Genomic DNA, 22,741 nt, shown 5'->3' on the forward strand with positions numbered 1-22,741 from the left:
CTTTAGTTCCAGGGGTACCCAGGGCACAAATAAGCTAACACCCCAAATCTCCCCCTAACTGGCCTTCAGGCTGGGCCCCCTTAGCTCATAACAAGGATAAAGATATATAGAAACATTGGGGTAACAGTCACCCTGCTATAGATTCAGGGGTACCAAGGGAACAAATCAGCACTCACCCCAAATCTCCCCCTAACTGGCCTTCAGGCTGGGCCCCCTTAGCCCATAACAAGGTTACAAATATAAAAAATATTGGGGTAACAGTAACTCTGCTATAGTTTCAGGGGTACCCAGGGAACAAATCAGCACTCACCCCAAATCTCCCCCTAACTGGCCTTCAGGCTGGGCCCCCTTAGCCCATAACAAAGTTACAAATATAAAAAATATTGGGGTAACAGTAACTCTGCTATAGTTTCAGGGGTACCCAGGGAACAAATAAGTACTCACCCCAAACCTCCTGATAACTGGCCTTCAGGCTGGGCCCCCTTAGCTCATAACAAGGTTACAGAGATAGAGAAAACATTGGGGTAACAGTCACCCTGCTTTAGTTCCAGGGGTATCGAGGGCACAAATAAGCTCTCACCCCAAATCCCCCCTAACTGGCCTTCAGGCTGGGCCCCCTTAGCTCATAACAAGGTTACAGATATATAGAAACATTGGGGTAACAGTCACCCTGCTATAGTTCCAGGGGTACCCAGGGCACAAATAAGCTAACACCCCAAATCTCTCCCTAACTGGCCTTAAGGCTGGGCCCCCTTAGCCCATAACAAGGTTACAGATATATAGAAACATTGGGGTAACAGTTACCCTGCTATAGTTCCAGGGGTACCCAGGGTACAAATAAGCTCTCACCCTAAATAACCCCCTAACTGGCCTTAAGGCTGGGCCCCCTTAGCTTATAACAAGGTTATAGATATATAGAAACATTGGGGTAACAGTCACCCTGCTGTAGTTCCAGGGGTACCCAGGGAACAAATAAGCACTCACCCCAAATCTCCCCCTAACTGGCCTTCAGGCTGGGCCCCCTTAACTCATAACAAGGTAACAGATTTATAGAAACATTGGGGTAACAGTCACCCTGCTATAGTTCAAGGGGTACCCAGGGTACAAATAAGCTCTCACCCCAAATAACCCCCTAACTGGCCTTAAGGCTGGGCCCCCGTAGCTTATAACAAGGTTATAGATATATAGAAACATTGGGGTAACAGTCACCCTGCTGTAGTTCCAGGGGTACCCAGGGCACAAATAAGCACTTACCCCAAATCTCCCCCTAACTGGCCTTCAGGGTGGGCCCCCTTAGCCCATAACAAGGTTACAGATATTAATAAACATTGGGGTAACAGTCACCCTGCTATAGTTCCGGGGGTATCAAAGGCACAAATAAGCACTCATCTAAAATCTCCCCCTAACTCAGGGTGAGCCCCCTTAGTAAGGCCCATAACAAGGTTACAGAAATTTATAAACATTGGGGTAACAGTCACCCTGCTATAGTTCTAGGAGTACCCAGGGCACAAATAAGCACTCCCCCCAAATCTCCCTCTAACTGGCATTAAGGCTGGGCCCCCTTAGCTCTTAACAAGGTTAAAAAAATATAGAAATATTGGGGTAACAGTCACCCTGCTATAGTTCCAGGGGTACCCAGGGTACAAATAAGCTCTCACCCAAAATCTTCCCCTAACTGGACTTAAGGCTGGACCCCCTTAGCCAATAACAAGGTAAAAAATATATAAAAATGTTGGGTTAACAGTAACCCTGCTATAGTTCCAGGGGTACCAAGGGTACAAATAAGGTCTCATCCCAAATCTCCTACTAACTGGCCTTCAGGCTGGGCCCCCTTCGCTCATAAGGTTACAGAGATAGAGAAAACATTGGGGTAACAGTCACCCTGCTATAGCTCCAAGGGTACCCAGGGAACAAATAAGCACTAACCCAAAATCCCCCCCTAACTGACCTTGAGGCTGGGCCCCCTTAGCCCATTAAAAAGGTTACAGATATATAAAAACATTGGGGTAACAGTCACCCTGCTATAGTTCCAGGGGTACCCAGGGCACAAATAAGCTAACACCCCAAATCTCTCCCTAACTGGCCTTAAGGCTGGGCCCCCTTAGCTCAAAACAAGGTAACAGATATATAGAAACATTAGGGTAACAGTTACCCTGCTATAGTTCCAGGGGTACCCAGGGCACAAATAAGAACTCACCCCAAATCTCCCCCTAACTGGCCTTCAGGCTGTGCCCCCTTAGCTCATAACAAGGATAAAGATATATAGAAACATTGGGGTAACAGTCACCCTGCTTTAGATTCAATGGTACCAAGGGAACAAATCAGCCCTCACCCCAAATCTCCCCCTAACTGGCCTTCAGGCTGGGCCCCCTTAGCCCATAACAAGGTTACAGATATAAAAAATATTGGGGTAACAGTAACTCTGCTATAGTTTCAGGGGTACCCAGGGAACAAATAAGCACTCACCCCAAACCTCCTGATAACTGGCCTTCAGGCTGGGCCCCCTTAGCTCATAACAAGGTTACAGAGATAGAGAAAACATTGGGGTAACAGTCACCCTGCTATAGTTCCAGGGGTACCCAGGGCACAAATAAGCTAACACCCCAAATCTCTCCCTAACTGGCCTTAAGGCTGGGCCCCCTTAACTCATAACAAGGTAACAGATATATAGAAACATTGGGGTAACAGTTACCCTGCTATAGTTCAAGGGGTACCCAGGGTACAAATAAGCTCTCACCCCAAATAACCCCCTAACTGGCCTTAAGGCTGGGCCCCCTTAGCCCATAACAAGGTTATAGATATATAGAAACATTGGGGTAACAGTCACCCTGCTGTAGTTCCAGGGGTATCAAAGGCACAAATAAGCACTCATCTAAAATCTCCCCCTAACTCAGGATGAGCCCCCTTAGTAAGGCCCATAACAAGGTTACAGAAATTTAATTGGGGTAACAGTCACCCTGCTATAGTTCTAGGACTACCAAGGGTACAAATAAGCTCTCACCCCAAATCTCCCTCTAACTGGCATTAAGGCTGGGCCCCCTTAGCTCATAACAAGGTTAAAAAAATATAGAAATATTGGGGTAACAGTCACCCTGCTATAGTTCCAGGGGTACCCAGGGCACAAATAAGCTCTCACCCCAAATCTCCCCCTAACTGGACTTAAGGCTGGACCCCCTTAGCCAAAAACAAGGTAACAAATATATAAAAATGTTGGGTTAACAGTAACTCTGCTATAGTTCCAGGGGTACCAAGGGTACAAATAAGGTCTCATCCCAAATCTCCTACTAACTGGCCTTCAGGCTGGGCCCCCTTCGCTCATAAGGTTACAGAGATAGAGAAAACATTGGGGTAACATTCACTCTGCTATAGTTCCAGGGGTACCGAGGGCACAAATAAGAACTCACCCCAAATCCCCCCCTAACTGGCCTTCAGGCTGGGCCCCCTTAGCCCATAACAAGGTTACAGATATATAGAAACAATGGGGTTACAGTCACCCTGCTATAGTTCCAGGGGTACCCAGGGCACAAATAAGCACTCACCCATATCTCCCCCTAACTGACCTTAAGGCTGAGCCCCCTTAGCCCATAACAAGGTTACAGATATATAGAAACAATGGGGTAACAGTCACCCTGCTATAGTTCCAAAGGTACCAAGGGAACAAATAAGCACTCACCCCAAATCTCCCCCTAACTGGCCTTCAGGCTGGGCCCCCTAAGCCAATAACAAGCTTACAGAAATTAATAAACATTGGGGTAACAGTCACCCTGCTATAGTTCTAAGGGTACAAAGGGAAAAAATAAGCACGTATCCCAAATCCCCCCCTAACTGGCCTTCAGGCTGGGCTCCCTTAGCCCATAACAAGGTTACAGAAATTAATAAACATTGGGGTAACAGTCAACCTGCTATAGTTAAAGGGGTACCCAGGGAACAAATAAGCACTCACCGAAAATCTCCCCTTAACTGGCTTTAAGGCTGGGCCCCCTTAGCTCATAACAAGGATAAAGAAATAAAGAAACATTGGGGTAACAGTAACCCTGCTATAGATCAAGGGGTACCCAGGGAAAAAATAAGCACTCACCCCAAATCTCCCCCTAACCGGCCTTAAGGCTGGGCCCCCTTAGCTCATAACAAGGTTACAGAGATAGAGAAAACACTGGGGTAACAGTCACCCTGCTTTAGTTGCAGGGGTATCGAGGGCACAAATAAGCTAACACCCCAAATCTCTCCCTAACTGGCCTTCAGGCTGGGCCCCCTTAGCTCATAACAAGGTAACAGATATATAGAAACATTGGGGTAACAGTCACCCTGCTATAGTTCCAGGGGTACCCAGGGCACAAATAAGCTAACACCCCAAATCTCTCCCTAACTAGCCTTAAGGCTGGGCCCCCTTAGCTCATAACAAGGTAACAGATATATAGAAACATTGGGGTAACAGTTACCCTGCTATAGTTCCAGTGGTACCCAGGGCACAAATAAGAACTCACCCCAAATCCCCCCCCTAACTGGCCTTCAGGCTGGGCCCCCTTAGCTCATAACAAGGATAAAGATATATAGAAACATTGGGGTAACAGTCACCCTGCTATAGATTCAAGGGTACCAAGGGAACAAATCAGCACTCACCCCAAATCTCCCCCTAACTGGCCTTCAGGCTTGGCCCCCTTAGCCCATAACAAGGTTACAAATATAAAAAATATTGGGGTAACAGTAACTCTGCTATAGTTTCAGGGGTACCCAGGGAACAAATCAGCACTCACCCCAAATCTCCCCCTAACTGGCCTTAAGGCTGGGCCCCCTTAGCTCATAACAAGGTTACAAATATAAAAAATATTGGGGTAACAGTAACTCTGCTATAGTTTCAGGGGTACCCAGGGAACAAATCAGCACTCACCCCAAATCTCCCCCTAACTGGCCTTAAGGCTGGGCCCCCTTAGCCCATAACAAGGTTACAAATATAAAAAATATTGGGGTAACAGTAACTCTGCTTTAGTTTAAGGGGTACCCAGGGAACAAATAAGCACTCACCCCAAACCTCCTGATAACTGGCCTTCAGGCTGGGCCCCCTTAGCTCATAACAAGGTTACAGAGATAGAGAAAACATTGGGGTAACAGTCACCCTGCTTTAGTTCCAGGGGTATCGAGGGCACAAATAAGCTCTCACCCCAAATCCCCCCCTAATTGGCCTTCAGGCTGGGCCCCCTTAGCTCATAACAAGGTTACAGACATATAGAAACATTGGGGTAACAGTCAACCTGCTATAGTTCCAGGGGTACCCAGGGCACAAAAAAGCTAACACCCCAAATCTCTCCCTAACTGGTCTTAAGGCTGGGCCCCCTTACCTTAGCTCATAACAAGGTAACAGATATATAGAAACATTGGGGTAACAGTTACCCTGCTATAGTTCCAGGGGTACCCAGGGTACAAATAAGCTCTCACCCCAAATAACCCCCTAACTGGCCTTAAGGCTGGGCCCCCTTAGCTTATAACAAGGTTATAGATATATAGAAACATTGGGGTAACAGTCACCCTGCTGTAGTTCCAGGGGTACCCAGGGTACAAATAAGCTCTAACCCCAAATAACCCCCTAACTGGCCTTAAGGCTGGGCCCCCTTAGCTCATAACAAGATTACAGATATTAATAAACATTGGGGTAACAGTCACCCTGCTATAGTTCCAGGGGTACCCAGGGAACAAATAAGCTCTCACCCCAAATCTCCCCCTAACTGGACTTAAGGCTGGACCCTCTTAGCCAATAACAAGGTAACAAATATATAAAAATGTTGGGTTAACAGTAACCCTGCTATAGTTCCAGGGGTACCCAGGGTACAAATAAGGTCTCATCCCAAATCTCCTACTAACTGGCCTTCAGGCTGGGCCCCCTTCGCTCATCAGGTTACAGAGATAGAGAAAACATTGGGGTAACAGTCACCCTGCTATAGTTGCAGGGGTACCGAGGGCACAAATAAGCACTCACCCCAAATCCCCCCCTAACTGGCCTTCAGGCTGGGCCCCCTTAGCCCATAACAAGGTTACAGATATATAGAAAGAATGGGGTAACAGTCACCCTGCTATAGCTCCAAGGGTACCCAGGGAACAAATAAGCACTAACCCAAAATCCCCCCCTAACTGAACTTGAGGCTGGGCCCCCTTAGCCCATTAAAAAGGTTACAGATATATAAAAACATTGGGGTAACAGTCACCCTGCTATAGTCCCAAGGGTACCAAGGTAACAAATAAGCACTCACCCCAAATCCCCCCCTAACTGGCCTTAAGGCTGGGCCCCCTTACCTCATAACAAGGTTACAGATATATAGAAATATTGGGGTAACAGTCACCCTGCTATAGTTCCGGAGGTACCCAGGGCACAAATAAGAACTCACCCCAAATCTCCCCCTAACTGGACTTCAGGCTGGACCCCCTTAGCCAATAACAAGGTTACAGATATATAAACATTGGGGTAACAGTCACCCTGCTATAGTTCCAGGGGTACCAAGGGAACAAATAAGCACTCACCCCAAATCTCCCCCTAACTGGCCTTAAGGCTGGGCCCCCTAAGCCAATAACAAGCTTACAGATATAGAGTAACATTGGGGTAACAGTCACCCTGCTATAGTTCTAAGGGTACAAAGGGAAAAAATAAGCACTCATCCCAAATCCCCCCCTAACTGGCCTTCAGGCTGGGCCCCCTTAGCCCATAACAAGGTTACAGATATATAGAAAGAATGGGGTAACAGTCACCCTGCTATAGCTCCAAGGGTACCCAGGGAACAAATAAGCACTAACCCAAAATCCCCCCCTAACTGAACTTGAGGCTGGGCCCCCTTAGCCCATTAAAAAGGTTACAGATATATAAAAACATTGGGGTAACAGTCACCCTGCTATAGTCCCAAGGGTACCAAGGTAACAAATAAGCACTCACCCCAAATCCCCCCCTAACTGGCCTTAAGGCTGGGCCCCCTTACCTCATAACAAGGTTACAGATATATAGAAATATTGGGGTAACAGTCACCCTGCTATAGTTCCGGAGGTACCCAGGGCACAAATAAGAACTCACCCCAAATCTCCCCCTAACTGGACTTCAGGCTGGGCCCCCTTAGCCAATAACAAGGTTACAGATATATAAACATTGGGGTAACAGTCACCCTGCTATAGTTCCAGGGGTACCAAGGGAACAAATAAGCACTCACCCCAAATCTCCCCCTAACTGGCCTTAAGGCTGGGCCCCCTAAGCCAATAACAAGCTTACAGATATAGAGTAACATTGGGGTAACAGTCACCCTGCTATAGTTCTAAGGGTACAAAGGGAAAAAATAAGCACTCATCCCAAATCCCCCCCTAACTGGCCTTCAGGCTGGGCCCCCTTAGCCCATAACAAGGTTACAGATATATAGAAAGAATGGGGTAACAGTCACCCTGCTATAGCTCCAAGGGTACCCAGGGAACAAATAAGCACTAACCCAAAATCCCCCCCTAACTGAACTTGAGGCTGGGCCCCCTTAGCCCATTAAAAAGGTTACAGATATATAAAAACATTGGGGTAACAGTCACCCTGCTATAGTCCCAAGGGTACCAAGGTAACAAATAAGCACTCACCCCAAATCCCCCCCTAACTGGCCTTAAGGCTGGGCCCCCTTACCTCATAACAAGGTTACAGATATATAGAAATATTGGGGTAACAGTAACTCTGCTATAGTTCCGGAGGTACCCAGGGCACAAATAAGAACTCACCCCAAATCTCCCCCTAACTGGCCTTAAGGCTGGGCCCCCTAAGCCAATAACAAGCTTACAGATATAGAGTAACATTGGGGTAACAGTCACCCTGCTATAGTTCTAAGGGTACAAAGGGAAAAAATAAGCACTCATCCCAAATCCCCCCCTAACTGGCCTTCAGGCTGGGCTCCCTTAGCCCATAACAAGGTTACAAATATATAGAAATATTGGGGTAACAGTCACTCCGCTATAGTTAAAGGGGTACCCAGGGAACAAATAAGCACTCACCAAAAATCTCCCCTTAACTGGCTTTAAGGCTGGGCCCCCTTAGCTCAAAACAAGGATAAAGATATAAAGAAACATTGGGGTAACAGTAACCCTGCTATAGATCAAGGGGTACCCAGGGAAAAAATAAGCACTCACCCCAAATCTACCCCTAACCGGCCTTAAGGCTGAGCCCCCTTAGCCCATAACAAGGTTACAAATATATAGAAATATTGGGGTAACAGTCACTCCGCTATAGTTCCAAGGGTACCAAGGGAACAAATAAGCACTCACCCCAAATCTCCCCCTAACTGGCCTTAAGGCTGGGCCCCCTAAGCCAATAACAAGCTTACAGATATAGAGTAACATTGGGGTAACAGTCACCTTGCTATAGTTAAAGGGGTACCTAGGGAACAAATAAGCACTCACCAAAAATCTCCCCTTAACTGGCTTTAAGGCTGGGCCCCCTTAGCCCATAACAAGAATAAAGATATAAAGAAACATTGGGGTAACAGTCACTCTGCTATAGTTCCAGGGGTACCCAGGGCACAAATAAGCACTCACCCCAAATCTCCCCCTAACTGGCCTTCAGGCTGGGCCCCCTTAGCTCATAACAAGGTTACAGATATTTAGAAACATTGGGGTAACAGTCACCCTGCTATAGTTCCAGGGGTACCCAGGGCACAAATAAGAACTCACCCCAAATCTTCCCCTAACTGGCCTTCAGGCTGGGCCCCCTTAGCTCATAACAAGGTTACAGATATTTAGAAACATTGGGGTAACAGTCACCCCGCTATAGTTCCAAGGGTACCAAGGGAAAAAATAAGCACTCATCCCATATCCCCCCCTAACTGGCCTTCAGGCTGGGCCCCCTTAGCCGATGACAAGGTTACAGAAATTAATAAACATTGGGGTAACAGTCACCCTGCTATAGTTCCAGGGGTACTTAGGGAACAAATAAGCACTCACCCCAAATCTCCCCCTAACTGGCCTTCAGGCTGGGCCCCCTTAGCTCATAACAAGGTTACAGATATTAAAAAACATTGGGTTAACAGTCACCCTGCTATAGTTCCAGGGGTACCCAGGGTACAAATAAGAACTCACCCCAAATCTCCCCTTAACTGGCCTTCAGGCTAGGCCCCTTAGCTCATAACAAGGATAAAGATATATAGAAACATTGGGGTAACAGTCACCCTGCTATAGATTCAGGGGTACCAAGGGAACAAATCAGCACTCACCCCAAATCTCCCCCTAACTGGCCTTCAGGCTGGGCCCCCTAAGACCATAACAAGGTTACAAATATATAAAAATATTGGGGTAACAGTAACACTGCTATAGTTTCAGGGGTACCCGGGGAAAAAATAAGCACTCACCCCAAATCTCCCCCTAACTGGCCTTCAGGCTGGGCCCCCTTAGCTCATAACAAGGTTACAAATATATAGAAACATTGGGGTAACAGTTACCCTGCTATAGTTCCAGGGGTACCCAGGGTACAAATAAGCTCTCACCCCAAATAACCCCCTAACTGGCCTTAAGGCTGGGCCCCCTTAGCTTATAACAAGGTTATAGATATATAGAAACATTGGGGTAACAGTCACCCTGCTGTAGTTCCAGGGGTACCCAGGGAACAAATAAGCACTCACCCCAAATCTCCCCCTAACTGGCCTTCAGGCTGGGCCCCCTTAGCTCATAACAAGATTACAGATATTAATAAACATTGGGGTAACAGTCAACCTGCTATAGTTCCAGGGGTAGCCAGGGTACAAATAAGCACTCACCCCAAATCTCCCCCTAACTGGCCTTAAGGCTGGGCCCCCTTAGCTCATAACAAGGTTACAGATATATAGAAACATTGGGGTAACAGTCACCCTGCTATAGTTCCAGGGGTACCCAGGGAACAAATAAGAACTCACACCAAATCTCCCGCTTAGTGGCCTCCAGGCTGGGCCCCCTTAGCCCATAACAAGGTTACAGATATATAGAAACATTGGGGAAACAGTCACCCTGCTATAGTTCCAGGGGTACCCAGGGCACAAATAAGCACTCACCCAAAATTCCCCCCTAACTGGCCTTCAGGCTGGGCCCCCTTAGCTCATAACAAGGTTACAGATATATAGAAACATTGGGGAAACAGTCACCCTGCTATAGTTCCAGGGGTACCCAGGGCACAAATAAGCACTCACCCAAAATTCCCCCCTAACTGGCCTTCAGGCTGGGCCCCCTTAGCCCATAAAAAGGTTACAGCTATATAGAAACATTGGGGTAACAGTCACCCTGCTATAATTCAAGGGGCACCCAGGGTACAATTAAGCACTCACCCCAAATCTCCCCCTAACTGGCCTTCAGGCTGGGCCCCCTTAGCTCATAACAAGGTTACAGATATTAAAAAACATTGGGTTAACAGTCACCCTGCTATAGTTCCAGGGGTACCCAGGGTACAAATAAGAACTCACCCCAAATCTCCCCTTAACTGGCCTTCAGGCTAGGCCCCTTAGCTCATAACAAGGATAAAGATATATAGAAACATTGGGGTAACAGTCACCCTGCTATAGATTCAGGGGTACCAAGGGAACAAATCAGCACTCACCCCAAATCTCCCCCTAACTGGCCTTCAGGCTGGGCCCCCTAAGACCATAACAAGGTTACAAATATATAAAAATATTGGGGTAACAGTAACACTGCTATAGTTTCAGGGGTACCCGGGGAAAAAATAAGCACTCACCCCAAATCTCCCCCTAACTGGCCTTCAGGCTGGGCCCCCTTAGCTCATAACAAGGTTACAAATATATAGAAACATTGGGGTAACAGTTACCCTGCTATAGTTCCAGGGGTACCCAGGGTACAAATAAGCTCTCACCCCAAATAACCCCCTAACTGGCCTTAAGGCTGGGCCCCCTTAGCTTATAACAAGGTTATAGATATATAGAAACATTGGGGTAACAGTCACCCTGCTGTAGTTCCAGGGGTACCCAGGGAACAAATAAGCACTCACCCCAAATCTCCCCCTAACTGGCCTTCAGGCTGGGCCCCCTTAGCTCATAACAAGATTACAGATATTAATAAACATTGGGGTAACAGTCAACCTGCTATAGTTCCAGGGGTAGCCAGGGTACAAATAAGCACTCACCCCAAATCTCCCCCTAACTGGCCTTAAGGCTGGGCCCCCTTAGCTCATAACAAGGTTACAGATATATAGAAACATTGGGGTAACAGTCACCCTGCTATAGTTCCAGGGGTACCCAGGGAACAAATAAGAACTCACACCAAATCTCCCGCTTAGTGGCCTCCAGGCTGGGCCCCCTTAGCCCATAACAAGGTTACAGATATATAGAAACATTGGGGAAACAGTCACCCTGCTATAGTTCCAGGGGTACCCAGGGCACAAATAAGCACTCACCCAAAATTCCCCCCTAACTGGCCTTCAGGCTGGGCCCCCTTAGCTCATAACAAGGTTACAGATATATAGAAACATTGGGGAAACAGTCACCCTGCTATAGTTCCAGGGGTACCCAGGGCACAAATAAGCACTCACCCAAAATTCCCCCCTAACTGGCCTTCAGGCTGGGCCCCCTTAGCCCATAAAAAGGTTACAGCTATATAGAAACATTGGGGTAACAGTCACCCTGCTATAATTCAAGGGGCACCCAGGGTACAATTAAGCACTCACCCCAAATCTCCCCCTAACTGGCCTTCAGGCTGGGCCCCCTTAGCCCATAACAAGGTTACAGATATATAGAAACATTGGAGTTTGATAACCTACCTAGGGATTAATCTAACCCCCTCCTACCTAAGCCTTTGCAAAGCCAACTACCCCAAATTAATAGACAAACTTAAAAAAGACCTCATCATTTGGCACACAATATCCCCTGTCCTGGTTCGGCAGGATAGCAGCAGTAAAAATGACCTTACTCCCAAGAATACTGTACCTATTCAGGACACTCCCAATACAATTCCCGGAACATGTAGCCACCGCCCTTCAAAAATCCATAACAATTTTATTTGGGGGGGGTAAAAAACCCATATATATATATATATATATATATATACATAAGGAGGCATCGGACTCCCACATATAAACCGCTACTACATAGCAAGCAGACTAGAGGCCATGATTAACACTCACAGACCCAAAAGAGAACTATTGAAAATCATAGAAAACCAATTTAAAAAAACCCTAAAATTAGCTCACCTATTCTGGATACCCAAATCGCTAAGAATAACCCCAGCAGATCTACTACCAACCTCCAAACACACACTAGACCTATGGGATGAGACGGCACATAAATCAAAATTGAGCCCAACCAACACCAGACTTATTACTATTTTCAATAATAAAGAATTCACGCCAGGATGCACCCCCGCGAATTTCAAAACCTGGATAGCCGCAAACCGGACCTCCATAAAGTCCCTCAACAAAAGGAAAATGTACAAAACCAATATGTTACCATACTTAAAACTTACAATGTACACAAGAAGGAAAAGCTGTTTAATTGTATAACAAACTTGTTGATTGCTTTATTTCTCTCTAAAAAACTAATAATAATTTCAAATGAAAAAAAAGCCCTTGGGAGGCTCATGGCTATCACGCCCCCTTATGCCAGAGGCACTTCTATTTTGATTAGAAAACACATACCTTTTAAACTTCACTTCATGACTTACATACAGACCCTCAGGGCAGATTTGTAGCCCTTTCATGTACCTTAGCTATCCAGCCACTGACCATAACAAGTACTGTATTTTATCCTATTGACAAGAGTGCTAGTAATCTCTTAACCCACAACCCCCGTCAGCCCAATAACCAGAGCTCTACTCACCTCAGTCGCCCGATCAACAATGAGTCAATCCGGGCTTCTGCTAGAGACTCTGCCTGTGCCCATTGTGACATCACAGCGCCAGTAACTGACCAGCCCCAGCTGGGAATGGGTGTCATGTTACAAATACAAATGGCAGTGTAAATGGCAGATCTGTATTCCTGCACAGGCAGTGATGGGTTATTGGCTGTATAATAAATCAGGACTTGGACAAAAACTATATCATTAGCAAATGTAAGATCTTTCCCCCAATAAGGCAGCACTGTAGGGGCATCAGCTGATGGGAACAGGCATCTGGTTAGTGAGGCCTATAGTGGCAATATGGCCCTTACTTACCAAGCAGTATTCATGTATTTCTTATAATACTGATAATAATACAACTACTACTAACAATATTATTATTTTAACCCTTTCACTGCCAGTCATTTTGGTCAAAGAGGAACTTGTATTGCCAGACAGTTTTTGTAAATTTTGCTTCACTTGTTTCACTTTAGGGGCCTTTCCTTGGGGGGACTTTTAGTTTAGCCAGGAAAACAATATATCGTATTTTTCAGAACAACCTAAACTTTCAAAATATGGTAGAATGTTTGTGTCATTCCAATTCTGTAACAAGATAGAGGCTTCTAAATGTCTAAAAATGAAAAAATATTTCCATAATATAAACACATACATCAGAAACAAAAATTATTTTATGCATGAATATACAACTGATTTGGAAAGTCCCATGTCTTCTGAACGCGCCAATACCAAATATATATAGTTTTATGGAGATTTCTCACTTGTATAGGTCAAAAACTCCCAGCAGTACACTACCAAATTCCCAAAGCACTGCTCCAGAAAGCTGCATACTTTATATTTCAAGGACAAAAATTCCACTAACAGAAGGTTTATCCCAGAAAATTATACATTTTTCAAAAGAACAGATTCTGGGGAATCCAGAGTATACACAATTGTCTGTCTACTCCAAACTATCAAGTCGCAATGCTTTCCTAAAGTTATTGGTTTTTATCAAAATTTGTGAAATTTTTAAAAAATCGCTTCAAAGCTTCCAGTCTATAGTATCTTCTCTCCTACAGGTCATAAAGTAACAAAATAAAACACCCTAAATATGAACCCCAGGGTTCCACTGAACAGTTTGATGCCCAATATGTATAGGTTTACCTAAGTATGTGGCATGTGGGGGCCCCAATGGGAACATACCCCCATATGATCTATCATTTCTGTTATTTCAGCTCCAGCAAAATCAACACATTTACATCATTATATGTGGGATAAAGCTAGTAAAAAGTATGCTCACCCCAGAAAGCCATATATTTTTGGAAAGTACATATTTCCCTGAATCTATAATGGGTAAACATTTCTTTTTGCTCCAAAGTACCAAACCACAAAGCTTTCCTAAATTTGCAGATTTTTATGACAGAAAAAAATGTTGCAGTTTGCCGCATTTATCTCTCACAATTTCTTGCGTACAAAGGCAAGTCACCCCAAATAGGAACACCAGAGGCCTACTGAACAGTTTGATGCCCAATATGCATAGATATACCAAAGTCTGCGGTATGTACTGACCCCAAAATGAAAATAGCGCATATGCACACAGAGCCCCCTGTCAGTGTATTATGTGCCGTAACCCCCCCCAACTATACAGAGACCCCCAGAAAACCATATATTTTTGGAAAGTACACATTCTGATGAATGCAAAATAGGTAAAGTTATTTTTGTACACCAAAGTTACACCTGGCAAAGCTATGCTAAAAACAGATTAGGAACACTTATACATAATGGTTTCTCATTACCATTCCTGCTTGACTCACTGCATTTCTAATTACCATTCCTGCTTGACTTGCTGCGTTTCTCATAACCATTCCTGCTTGACTCACTGCGTTTCTCATTACCATTCCTGCTTGACTCGCTGCGTTTCTCATTACCATTACTACTTGACTCGCTGCGTTTCTCATTACCATTCCTGCTTGACTCGCTGCGTTTCTCATTACCATTCCTGCTTGACTCGCTGCGTTTCTCATTACTATTCCTGCTTGACTCGCTGCGTTTCTCATTACCATTCCTGCTTGACTCGCTGCGTTTCTCATTACTATTCCTGCTTGACTCGCTGCGTTTCTCATTACCATTCCTGCTTGACTCGCTGCGTTTCTCATTACCATTCCTGCTTGACTCGCTGCGTTTCTCGTTACCATTCCTGCTTGACTCGCTGCGTTTCTCGTTACCTTTCCTACTTGACTCGCTGCATTTCTCGTTACCAATCCTGCTTGACTCACTGCGTTTCTCATTCCCATTCCTGCTTGACTCGCTGCGTTTCTCATTACCATTCCTGCTTGACTCGCTGCGTTTCTCTTTACCAATCCTGCTTGACTCGCTGCGTTTCTCACCATCTTTTCATCATGGCTCTGTGTCTGGGGTTCTGTGCTGAAGTTGCGCCTCTTTGGATTCCTGATGCACTTTACTTAACTGGCCTTGAGGGACAAGGGAAAAAAACAGACAGGTTACATAAAATGAAATACAGGTACAAAAGGTAAATTTAACTTCAACAGAGAAAACAGGGAGCTTGACACTGTTTCATGTTTGGTTCTGGTCCAAAGACGGAGTAGCTTTAGTTTGCCTGTATAGCTCAAAAAGCAAAATACATCATAGTTTCTTTTTACCTGTCCTGGCTGTTACCGACTAACCGGGGCTGTCTCGTCAACTGGGTCCAACTCACCCTCCTGCAGGTGATGTTGCTCCTGCCTCTTGGGTCTGGACCCCATGTCTCCTACACAACAGCCTTTAAGCTTCCCCTTAGAGGCCGGAGTCCTACATTACAATTCTATACTCATGATATAACACAAATGCCCTTATTGCCACCTAGTGGGCAATTTCCCACATTACAACAAGTTCAAACATTTTCCCACACAAACATTTCAATAATAATTCATCATTATATAATAATATATATTTGAATTATTACAACCTTACATTATTTATGCACATTTTGCCCATTACCATTCCTGCTTGACTCACTGCATTTTTCGTTACCATTCCTACTTGACTCGCTGCGTTTCTCATTACCATTCCTACTTGACTCGCTGCGTTTCTCATTACCATTCCTGCTTGACTCGCTGCGTTTCTCATTACCATTCCTGCTTGACTTGCTGCGTTTCTCATTACCATTCCTGCTTGACTTGCTGCGTTTCTCATTACCATTCCTGCTTGACTTGCTGCGTTTCTCATTACCATTACTACTTGACTCGCTGCGTTTCTCATTACCATTCTTGCTTGACTCGCTGTGTTTCTCATTACCATTCCTGCTTGACTCGCTGCGTTTCTCATTACCATTCCTGCTTGACTCGCTGCGTTTCTCATTACCATTCCTGCTTGACTCGCTGCGTTTCTCATTACCATTCTTGCTTGACTCGCTGCTTTTCTCATTACCATTCTTGCTTGACTTGATGCTTTTATCATTACCATTCCTGCTTGACTCACTGCGTTTCTATCCATCTTTTCTTCATGGCTCTGTTTCTGGGGTTCTGTGCTAACGTTGCGCCTCTTTGGATTCTTGATGCACTTTACTTAACTGGCCTTGAGAGACAAGGGAGAAAAACAGACAAGTTACATACAAAAGGAATATTTCCTTCCAATCAATACTAAAAAACATTCCCCATGTCTCCTACACAACAGTTTTTAATACCTTCTGCACTATGCTTGCCCCTGGTGGCCGGAGTCATACATTACAATTCTATACTCATGATATAACTCAATTGCCCTTTCTGCCACCTAGTGGGAAATTTCCCACATTACAACAGGTTTCTCATTACCATTCCTGCTTGACTCGCTGCGTTTCTCATTACCATTCCTGCTTGACTCGCTGCGTTTCTCATTACCATTCCTGCTTGACTAACTGGGTTTCGCATTACCATTCCTGCTTGACTAACCTGGTTTCTCATTACCATTCCTGCTTGAATCACTGCATTTTTCATTACCATTCCTGCTTAACTCTCTGCGTTTCTCATTACCATTCCTGCTTGAATCACTGCGTTTCTCATTACCATTCCTGCTTGAATCACTGCGTTTCTCATTACCATTCCTGCTTGAATCACTGCGTTTCTCATTACCATTCCTGCTTGACTCTGTGTGTTTCTCATTACCATTCCTGCTTGACTCACTGCATTTTTCATTACCATTCCTGCTTGACTCACTGCATTTTTCATTACCATTCCTGCTTGAATCACTGCATTTTTCATTACCATTCCTGCTTGACTCTCTGCGTTTCTCATTACCATTCCTGCTTGAATCACTGCATTTCTCATTACCATTCCTGCTTGACTCTGTGCATTTCCCATTACCATTCCTGCTTGACTCACTGCATTTTTAATTACCATTCCTGCTTGAATCACTGCATTTTTCATTACCATTCCTGCTTGACTCTCTGCGTTTCTCATTACCATTCCTGCTTGACTCACTGCATTTTTCATTACCATTCCTGCCTGACTCTCTGCGTTTCTCATTACCATTCCTGCTTGACTCTCTGCGTTTCTCATTACCATTCCTGCTTGAATCACTGCGTTTCTCATGACCATTCCTGCTTTACTCGTTGCGTTTTCCCATTACCATTCCAGTTTGACTCTCTGCGTTTCTCATTACCATTCCTGCTTGACTCGCTGCATTTCTCATTACCATTCCTGCTTGACTCACTGCATTTCTAATCACCATTCCTGCTTGACTATCTGCATTTCTCATTACCATTTCTGCTTGACTCTCTGCGTTTCTCATTACCATTCCTGCTTGAATCACTGCATTTCTCATTACCATTCCGGCTTGACTCACTGCATTTTTCATTACCATTCCTGCTTGACTCTCTGTGTTTCTCATTACCATTCCTGCTTGACTCTGTGCATTTCTCATTACCATTCCGGCTTGAATCACTGCGCTTCTCATTACCATTCCTGCTTGACTCGCTGCGTTTCTCATTACCATTCATGCTTAACTCGCTGCGTTGCTCATTACCATTCCTGCTTGACTCGCTGCGTTTCTCATTACCATTCCTGCTTGACTCGCTGCGTTTCTCATTACCATTCCTGCTTGACTTGCTGCGTTTCTCATTACCATTCCTGCTTGACTCGTTGCGTTTCTCATCACCATTCCTGCTTGATTCGCTGCGTTTCTCATTACCATTCCTGCTTGATTCGCTGCGTTTTTCATTACCATTCCTGCTTGATTCGCTGCGTTTTTCACTACTATTACTCCTTGACTCGCTGCATTTCTATCCATCTTTTCCTCATGGCTCTGTTTCTGAGGTTCTGTGCTGAAGTTGCGCCTCTTTGGATTCCTGATGCACTTTACTTAACTGGCCTTGAGGGAAAAGGGAAAAAAACAGACAAGTTACATAAAATGAAATACAGGTACAAATATTTCCTTCCAATCAATACTAAACAACATTCCCCATGTCTCCTACACAACAGTTTTTAATACCTTCTGCACTATGCTTCCCCTTGGAGGCCGGAGTCCTACATTACAATTCTATACTCATGATATAACACAGTTGCCCTTTCTGCAACCTAGTGGGAAATTTCCCACATTACAACACAATTGTCATTACTATTCCTCCTTCACTCGCTGAATTTCTCATTAGCTTTCCTGCTTGACTAACTGGGTTTCTCATTACCATTCCTGCTTGAATCACTGCTTTTCTCATTACCATTCCTGCATGACTGTCTGCTTTTCTCATTACCATTCCTGCTTGACTCACTGCGTTTCTCATTACCATTCCTGCTTGAATCACTGCTTTTCTCATTACCATTCCTGTTTGACTCGCTGCGTTTCTCATTACCATTCAAGTTTGACTCTCTGCGTTTCTCATTACCAATCCTGCTTGACTCGCTGCTTTTCTCATTACCATTCCTGCTTGACTCACTGCGTTTCTCATTACCATTCCTGCTTGAATCACTGCTTTTCTCATTACCATTCCTGTTTGACTCGTTGCGTTTCTAATTACCATTCCAGTTTGACTCGCTGCGTTTCTCATTACCATTCAAGTTTGACTCTCTGCGTTTCTCATTTCCATTCCTGCTTGACTCGCTGCGTTTCTCATTACCATTCCTGCTTGACTCGCTGCGTTTCTCATTACCATTCCTGCTTGACTCACTGCGTTTCTCATTACCATTCCTGCTTGACTCGCTGCGTTTCTCATTACCATTCCTGCTTGACTCTCTGCGTTTCTCATTACCATTCCTGCTTGACTCGCTGCGTTTTTTACTACTATTACTCCTTCACTTGCTGCGTTTCTCACCATCTTTTCCTCATGGCTCTGTTTCTGGGGTTCTGTGCTGACGTTGCGCCTCTTTGGATTCCTGATGCACTTTACTTAACTGGCCTTGAGGGACAAGGGAAAAAAACAGACAAGTTACATAAAATGAAATACAGGTACAAAAGGAATATTTTCATCCAATCAATACTGAACAACATTCCCCATGTCTCCTACACAACAGCCTTTAATACCTTCTGCACTATGCTTCCCCTTGGAGGTCGGAGTCCTACATTACAATTCTATAATCATGATATAATACAATTGCCCTTACTGCCACCTAGTGGGAAATTTAAAACATTACAACAAGTTAAAACATTTTCTCAAACAAACATTTCAATAATAATTAATAATTATATAATAATATATAATTGCATTATGAAAACCTTACATTATTTATGCACATTTTGCCAATCTCTTAAAAATAGACACACCATACACACTCTGTGCTGACAGTCCCCAGATGGAAACTTAGCGAAAGCAGCTAACAAGCAGTTGGAATAAATAAACCCAAGTGCATGTCACTGCACAATGTGTCATTGTCAAACCGAGCTGGAGAGGAGCCCTCAGCGCTCATATCTTGGAACTCAAGGGGCCCAAATCCCAAATTCAAACAATCTCTAGTCTTCCATTACATTACAAAATATCAGCCCCATATCCTGCTACTGCAGGAGACCCATCTCGAGGGACAATGCCTACTGGCATTAAAAAAGCCCTTGGGAGGCTCATGGCTATCACGCCCCCTTATGCCAGAGGCATTCTATTTTGATTAGAAAACACATACCTTTTAAACTTCACTTCATGACTTACATACAGACCCTCAGGGCAGATTTGTAGCCCTTTCATGTACCTTAGCTATCCAGCCACTGACCATAACAAGTACTGTAAAAACCCAGTGAGAATGAGGAATGAATGGAAATTGGGAAGTTGTATCAGAGGTCAGAACCAGCAGTGCAGAGAAGGGAAAGGGACAGACACAGTGACAATTACACATAACTATAAACCCAGTGAGAATGAGGAATGAATGGATATTGGGAAGTTGTATCAGGAGTCAGAACCAGCAGTGCAGAGAAGGGAAAGGGACAGACACAGTGACAATTACACATAACTATAAACCCAGTGAGAATGAGGAATGAATGGATATTGGGAAGTTGTATCAGGAGTCAGAACCAGCAGTGCAGAGAAGGGAAAGGGACAGATACAGTGACAATTACACATAACTATAAACCCAGTGAGAATGAGGAATGAATGGATATTGGGAAGTTGTATCAGGGGTAAGAACCAGCAGTGCAGAGAAGGGAAAGGGACAGACACAATGACAGTTACACATAACTATAAACCCAGTGAGAATGAGGAATGAATGGATATTGGGAAGATGTATCAGGAGTCAGAACCAGCAGTGCAGAGAAGGTAAAGGGACAGACACAGTGACAATTACACATAACTATAAACCCAGTGAGAATGAGGAATGAATAGATATTGGGGAGTTGTATAAGGAGTAAGAACCAGCAGTGCAGAGAAGGGAGAGAGACAGACAGACACAGTGACAGTTACACATAACTATAAACCCAGTGAGAATGAGGAATGAATGGATATTTGGAAGTTGTATCAGGAGTCTGTATCAGGAGTCAGAACCAGCAGTGCAGAGAAGAGAAAGGGACAGACAGACACAGTGACAGTTACACATAACTATAAACCCAGTGAGAATGAGGAATGAATGGATATTTGGAAGTTGTATCAGGAGTCTGTATCAGGAGTCAGAACCAGCAGTGCAGAGAAGAGAAAGGGACAGACAGACACAGTGACAGTTACACATAACTATAAACCCAGTGAGAATGAGGAATTAATGGATATTGGGAAGTTGTGTCAGGAGTCAGAACCAGCAGTGCAGAGAAGAGAAAGGGACAGACAGACACAGTGACAGTTAAACATAACTATAAACCCAGTGAGAATGAGGAATGAATGGATATTGGGAAGATGTATCAGGAGTCAGAACCAGCAGTGCAGAGAAGGGAAAGGGAAAGACAGACACAGTGACAATTACACATAACTATAAACCCAGTGAGAATGAGGAATGAATGGATATTGGGAAGTTGTTTCAGGAGTAAGAACCAGCAGTGCAGAGAAGGGAAAGGAAAGGGACAGACAGACACAGTGACAGTAACGCATAACTACAAAGCCAGTGAGAATGAGGAATGAATGGATATTGGGGAGTTGTATCAGGAGTCAGAACCAGCAGTGCAGAGAAGGGAGAGAGACAGAAAGACACAGTGACAGTTACACATAACTATAAACCCAGTGAGAATGAGGAATGAATGGATATTGGGAAGTTATTTCAGGAGTAAGAACAAGCAGTGCAGAGAAGGGAAAGGAAAAGGACAGACAGACACAGTGACAGTAACGCATAACTATAAAGCCAGTGAGAATGAGGAATTAATAGATATTGGGAAGTTGTGTCAGGAGTCAGAATCAGCAGTGCTGAGAAGGGAAAGGGACAGACAGACACAGTGACAGTTAAACATAACTATAAAGCCAGTGAGAATGAGGAATGAATGGATATTGGGAAGTTGTATCAGGAGTCTGTATCAGGAGTCAGAACCAGCAGTGCAGAGAAGGGAGAGAGACAGACATACACAGTGACAGTTACACATAACTATAAACCCAGTGAGAATGAGGAATAAATGGATATTGGGGAGTTGTATCAGGAGTCAGAACCAGCAGTGCAGAGAAGGGAAAGGGCAGACACAGTGACAGTTACACATAACTATAAACCCAGTGAGAATGAGGAATGAATGGATATTGGGGAGTTGTATCAGGAGTAAGAACCAGCAGTGCAGAGAAGGAAAAGGGACGGAAAGATACAGTAACAGTTACACATAACGATAAACCCAGTGAGAATGAGAAATGAATGGATATTGGGAAGTTGTATCAGGAGTCAGAACCACCAGTGCAGAGAAGGGAAAGGGACAGACACAGTGACAGTTACACATAACTATAAACCCAGTGAGAATGAGGAATGAATGGATATTGGGAAGATGTATCAGGAGTCAAAACAAGCAGTGCAGAGAAGGGAAAGGGACAGACAGACACAGTGACAGTTATACATAACTATAAACCCAGTGAGAATGAGGAATGAATGGATATTGGGAAGTTGTTTCAGGAGTAAGAACCAGCAGTGCAGAGAAGGGAAAGGAAAGGGACAGACAGACACAGTGACAGAAACGCATAACTATAAAGCCAGTGAGAATGAGGAATTAATAGATATTGGGAAGTTGTGTCAGGAGTCAGAATCAGCAGTGCAGAGAAGGGAAAGGGACAGACAAACACAGTGAAAGTTAAACATAACTATAAAGCCAGTGAGAATGAGGAATGAATGGATATTGGTAAGTTGTATCAGGAGTCAGAACCAGCAGTGCAGAGAAGGGAGAAAGACAGAAAGACACAGTGACAGTTACACATAACTATAAACCCAGTGAGAATGAGGAATGAATGGATATTGGGGAGTTGTATCAGGAGTCAGAACCAGCAGTGCAGAGAAGGGAAAGGGACAGACACAGTGACAGTTACACATAACTATAAACCCAGTGAGAATGAGGAATGAATGGATATTGGGAAGTTGTTTCAGGAGTAAGAACCAGCAGTGCAGAGAAGGGAAAAGAAAGGGACA

The 22,741-nt window shown here is 44.5% G+C and overlaps 1 long non-coding RNA gene across 1 annotated transcript in view; it reads right to left on the minus strand.

The window, feature by feature from the left end:
- The window catches only part of LOC105946495, a 79,516-nt gene that overhangs the window by 50,990 nt on the left and 5,785 nt on the right, over positions 1 to 22,741 (minus strand). The window lies entirely within an intron of this gene.

This window comes from Xenopus tropicalis, chromosome 8 (assembly GCF_000004195.4).
Source record: "Xenopus tropicalis strain Nigerian chromosome 8, UCB_Xtro_10.0, whole genome shotgun sequence".
NCBI classification, from domain to species: domain Eukaryota; kingdom Metazoa; phylum Chordata; class Amphibia; order Anura; family Pipidae; genus Xenopus; species Xenopus tropicalis.